The sequence below is a fragment of the Tinamus guttatus genome, unplaced genomic scaffold (assembly GCF_059628265.1).
Source record: "Tinamus guttatus ecotype Peru unplaced genomic scaffold, ASM5962826v1 Tinamus_guttatus_pri_ptg000332l, whole genome shotgun sequence".
In the NCBI taxonomy this organism is placed as follows: Eukaryota; Metazoa; Chordata; class Aves; order Tinamiformes; family Tinamidae; genus Tinamus; species Tinamus guttatus.
This window is the reverse complement of record NW_028288866.1, coordinates 2,023,581-2,029,580: the sequence shown is the minus strand read 5'-3', so window position 1 is coordinate 2,029,580 and position 6,000 is coordinate 2,023,581.

Below are 6,000 nucleotides of genomic sequence, written 5' to 3'. Positions count from 1 at the left end.
CCCCCGAGGCGGCTGCTGCGCGGGGCGGCGGGCCGAAATTCAATAGATGTATTGAAAATAATAATAATAATAATTCCTGCACCGCCACCCGCTCCACAACCGCGCTCCGGCAAAGTTTATAAGCCGGCTTTGCCTTAAATGATACTTAATTATAATAAAAAGCAACCCTCCCTCCCCCTCCCCACGCCGTTAAAAAAAAAAAAATAAGAAGAAAATAAATAAAATGGCAAGCCGGGAAGGGAGGTTTTTTTGCGCCGCCTCCCGCTCGCCGCGGCCGTGGGGGGAGGAAAGGGGGGGATGCGGAAAGAAAGCAAAAGCGACCGGGGCTGGCGGGGGGATAAGAAGAATGATGAAAAGAAGCGAAGGGGGGACAGGGTGAGGGACGGAGGGGGTAAAAGCAAAAGTGTGGGGAATAAAAGGCAAAAGCGGGGGGAAAAGGCAAAAGTAGGGGGAAATTAAAAAAGAACGGAGGGAAATTTAAAAAAGAAAAGGTTTAAAAAAGCGCCGCCCCCCCCCCCCCACCTGCTCCCGGGGGGCGCCCGGCCTCGCTGCTCGTTGCCTCCGCGCCGCTTTTTTGTGTGGTTGTTTGGGTGATTTGGGGCGCAGGGGGGGTGCGGGGGGGTCTTTTTCTTTTGTTTTGGGTTTTTCTTGGGGGGATGGAAATAAAGAAGCAAAGCGGGGCCCCGCGCGCGGCCGCTGCTGCCGGCGGTGCTCGGGGGAGGGGGGAACCCGCCCCCCCCCGGTCGCTTCCCCCCCCCTTTTTCCCTATATTGATTGGAACAATGGGATCTCTGTGTGTCTCCCGTCAAACCACGTGGATCCGCCTTTTCTTCCCCCTTCCCCCCCCTTCCAGCCCCCTCTCCAAACTTCGCCCCCCCATCCCGCTCCCAAACCTCTACCTGGTTCTCGTTTTGTTTTAGGTCGAAGAGCGCAGCCTAAAAGCAACAACTCGGGGCCTTTGCAATATTTCTTTTTTTTTGCCTTTTTTTTTTTTTTTGGAGGTGTTTCCTGTTGCAGATAGAAAAAAAAAAGGGGGGGGTGGGAGTTTTTTTCTTTCTTTCTTTCCTTCCCTTTCCTCCCCTAGTGCCCACCCACCAGATGCGCTTCAAATGTAAATACGAGCCGCCAGCACAAATGCAAAACAGAAACACATGTACGGGCAGGAAAGAGGGGAGAAAAAAGGAGAAAAAAAATTAAATAAAGAGCAAAGGCGGAGGAAGTGGCTGCAAATTGCACAGCTCCATCTTTAGGCCAGGAAGACTCCAGAGAGGGGAAGATGATGGTCTGGACAGAAAGGGATTCCCCTTCCTGCAAGGACGGATTTTTCGGTTTTGCAAGATGCTTACAAAAGGGTCCAGAGAGGAGGTTGTATTTTGCAGTTTTTGGAAAAAAAAAAAGTGCACGTGAAAGCGTCTTACAAGGAAAATATTTTTGCAGGAGAAAAGATGCACTCAAGAGGGGTCCCACAACAAGAGTTTATTTTGCAAGGTGGGAAAGATGCACTCTAGGAGGATCTTAAAGGATATTTTTGCAAGCGGAAAGATGCACTCAGGAATGGTTGTGGTGGGAGAATATTTTTTGCAGGATAGGATGATACTCACAAGAGGGGTCTTGATTTGCAGGAGGAAAGATGCCTGCGAGAAGTGTCTTGCAAGGAGAACATTTCTGCAGAGGAAAGATGCTCATAGGAAGGGTCTTGCAAGAATATGTTTGCAGAAGTGAAGATGCCCTCAAGAGGGGTCCTGCAATGGGAAATTATTTTGCAGGGGGAAAAGTGCATGCAAGAAGCATCTTGCAAGGACAATATTTTTGCAAGGGGGGAAAGATGCACTTAGGAAGGGTCCTGCAAGGAGAATTTTCTTTTGCAGGGAGGAAAAATGCTCTTTCTTGCAAATAAACTTTTTATTCTGCCAAAAATCAGGCCTGGCCCCACATGATATCTTCATCATTGCCATTCCCAGGGGCACTAGCACCAAATGGGGGCCAATCTGGGGACTATTCTGCCCCAGGACATATCGCCCCACAGATGCAGCCTGTTTCACCATTCCGGAGGGCAGCAGAATTTGCTGCAATTTGCAGGGGTTTGTGGCAGGGCAGGATGGGCACCAGTGCCCTGTATTTTTGCCCAGGACATTTCAGCACTATTTAAAGAGAAGAAAACCCTAAAAAGCCAAAGTGTAGCTTGGCCGAGATGATGCAAAACACCGGCAAAATCCAGGGCTGCAGATAGGGAAGTTTTTAAATTTTTTCTCCAGCTTTCCTGTACCAAAACTCCCAAGGCACAGAGCGCACTGGTGCAGAGTTTTTCACTGCTTTTTTTTTCACCCGGTGAGGTGATTTGGGGAGGGAGGAAACCGGTCAGGCCTGTTGCTCCTGACGCTGTCGTGTCTTTTCACCTGGAAAGGCCTTGGAGCACGGGCGGATTCACGATCTGGATTGCAATGAGCCACCACGGTGCCGAAAGGGGGTATTTTTTTGCAAGGGGTTTGGGGTGCAAAAGGAAGGTTGTATGGGGGGATTAACATTAAAACACATATATAGCTTTCCACGCTGTCCTCAGTACCCTGCATATACGAGGAGCGCAGGATGAGCCGAACGGGCTCAGCCGCGTTTCTTACATCCAAAAGCCCCGCGGCAGGAGCCGGGGTGGCCCCTCGACGTGCATCGCCCACCTGGCTCCACCGTCACCCATCCGGATGCGGAACAGACGGATGCGCCCATGCCCACCCGTGCAGGCCTGCGCTTTTTGCAGGGAAGGGCTCTCTCAATGCACGCTGGTGGTGCCGTGCATGCAAGCGCACTGTCTCTCGAGGCAGGGCAGCGTTAAGCAAGCCAATAAAACCGGGAAAGCTCCCGGTTTCGCCAGGGAATGCCGAGGTTTGGAGGTTTTGCCAGGCCGGTCCATCCAGTCTGGGCAGATGCATTTTCTTTGGGTGCAATTCAGGTTTTGCAGCCCAGACAAGTGCCAGAGCAGTGGCCTGGCCAGTCCCGACCCTTCCAGGCTGCCGACAGGGGGGAAATTCCCAATAAGATGCAGCATTCCAAGTAAATGCTGGATCCCTATGAGTCCTGTTGCTGGATGGTTCCCATCCCATCGCGCTCATCCACTGACCACCCTCTCCCCCGCATTTTCTCTCCTTCCTTGTTCTTTTAACCTTTTTTTTCTCTCTCTCTTTTTTTTCTTTTCTTTTTCTCTTAATGTTTTTCCCCCTTTCTCCTTTTTTTTCTCCCCATTACTCCTCTCCCAACAGCTCATGCTGCTGAAGATGGATCTAACCTCAGGATCACCACGGTGCAAATCCCAGCCAAGCCCCATGCAAAGGACAGCATTGGGAGCTAGTCTTATCTCACCTGGTTTTGTTTTTTATTTTAATAATATTAATAATAAATAAATAAATAAATGGGTTTAAGTGGGAAAACCCCCCAGGCGCTTTCCCAGGACCAGGGAAATCATCGTCGGCGCAGATCCGGCACGGTACGAGCTGTTGCTGTGCAAGGAGAGACCGGCAGGATTTTGCAAGGGGGTAAGTGCAGGGGGTGCTGCACAGCGATGTAAAACCTTGGGGATGGGGCTGCCAAAGGTCCTGCTCGCTTGGGAATTCGGGAAGCTCCCGCTGCGAGTCAGAGGTTACCGGGATCCCTGAGGGGGCAAAAGCCGGGGATTAACGGAGGGCAGAGAGACGGGTCTGGCGCACAGGGGGTTAAACCGGGGCGGGGGAGGCACCCCTTTTTGGAGGGAGAAAACTCTGCTTGGGGAGGGGATGAGGGGAGAGATCCATCAAGGAAAATGTGTCCTGCCCTAGGGAGCGCGGGGGGCGGGAATGTGGATCGGCGCCGCTCCACCCGGCGCATCCCGGGGGGATGCGGGAGGATGAATCGGTGCCGCGGGGCGCCGCGTCCTCCCCTTCCTTCTTTCCTTCCTTCCGTCCGTCCGTCCGTCCTTCCCGTCCTTCCTTCCTTCCTTCCGTCCCGAGGCGGGATTAGCGAGCGGTCCATTTTTTTTTTTTTTTTTTTTTACCCGGCTGGCGGCGGGGCTGGGTTGGAACGGACAGAGGGACGGACGGACGGACGGACAAGCGGGCAGAGCGTCCTCGCCCAGCGGGAGGACGAGCCGGGGGGCAGCGGTGACCCCCCCCCGGGCCCATGCGGAGCCGGAGCCGGAACCGGAGCCGGAGCCGAAGCCGGAGCCGGGGGTCGCGCGTCCTCTCCAGGTCAGCGCGGGAGCCCGCGGGGCCCGCGGATCCGGGGGGCTTCGGGGAGGGAAGCGGGGGGGAGTCGCCCCTTTCCTGGGAGGCTGCATCGGGCTCGTCCGCATCCATACCGGCATCCATACCCGTATCCATACCCGCATCCATACCCGTATCCATACCCGCATCCATACCGGCATCCATACCCGCATCCATACCCGTATCCATACCCGCATCCATACCGGAACCATACCCGTATTGTCACCTCCCCCATCCGTCTGTCTCCCCTATATCATCTCTGCCTTTATCTATATCTCCATCTCTGTATCATCTCTAGCTACAACTGTACCTGTATCTCTTTTTATATATCTATTCCTATATATATATATCTTTCTATATATATAAGCTATATTTATATCTTTCTATATATATAAGCTATGTCTTTATATCTCTATCTCTGTATCATTTGTATCTGTATCTCTGTATCATCTGTATCTGCATCTATATCCCTATCTCTTTATATGTATCTGTTTCTATTTATGTATTTTTATATCTTTTTATATATCTCTATATAGCTATATTTGTATCTCTGGATCTCTATTTATAAGTCTGTATCCCCTATACCTATACCTCTGTATTTCTATGTATCTATCATCTGTATCCCGATATCTATTTTTATATCATCTTTATCATCTCTGTAGCTCATCTTTGTCACCTATCTCTGTATTATTTACCCCTATATTATCTCCATATCATCTCTATCTCTCTATCATCTGTCTATGTCAGCTATACCTGGCTTTGTTTCTGTATCTATTTATATCTGTTTATTTCTGTCTACTTAATGCTCCCAGTTTGCACCCAGAGGCCCTGTCTCCAGCCAAACACAGCCGCTTCCTGGGGGGCTTTGTGTGTTTTTGTGTGTGTGATTTTGTGGTTTTTTTTTGTTTGCTTGCTGCTTTTCTGTGTCTTTGCTGTCCGGGGAAGGGGTGTGGGATGTTCCACATGCTCCGATCACCTCCTTTCTTTGCCCTGGGCCCAACCACCTGCTCCCAATCCCCCCCAGGGCCATTTTTAGCAGCGCCCGGGGCCCTTCCCAGCGCCGGTTATGCCGGGAGCCGCGGCCGAGCTATTCCTGCAGCGGGATTTCGGCGCGGGAAGCCGAGGATTGGGGGTGTTTTAAATCCCTTTTAAACCAAACCTACAGTGAGAAGAATTAAGATTTCCCTGCTTTTTTTGGCGCCCCCCCGGGAAGAGGCTGCTTTGTGCCGCGCGGAAGCCTTCCCGCCAGCGCTGTTTTCCCATGGGTTTTCCCTGCCTCTGCTCAACCCCAGCGGCCTCCCCGGATGCAGAAGCGGCTGGGGAAGGCCGCACTCTAGCAAGCAGCGAGACGGCTTTTAAGCAACATAAATCTGATTTTTACATCCTTATTTTCCCTCCCATTTTCCCTCTTTTTCCCTCCAGTTTGCATTTTCTCGTAGCACGAAAAAGCCTAGATATTTTTTTCTTTTCTTTTTTCCGGTTGAGCAACACCGTTGAAAAGACAGCAAAAGAGTGTAAAAAAAAAAAAAAAACAGCGTTTTGAATGCTGGGATCTTTTGTTTTCGCTGCTGAGCTGTCGCGGGAAAAGCCAACGAGAAACGCGGATTTGCAGGGAGAAAAGCAAGGCAAAAGCCAGAGAGGGCAGCTTGAAAATCTGTCCCCAAAATAGAGCCTGTGGTTTGCAATAATTTTACCCAGTTTGACCATCCTAACAGGGCCGGATTTGCAGGCAGGGGACAGTTTGGGCAGCATCCCTGCTGGGAAAAAAGTGTGT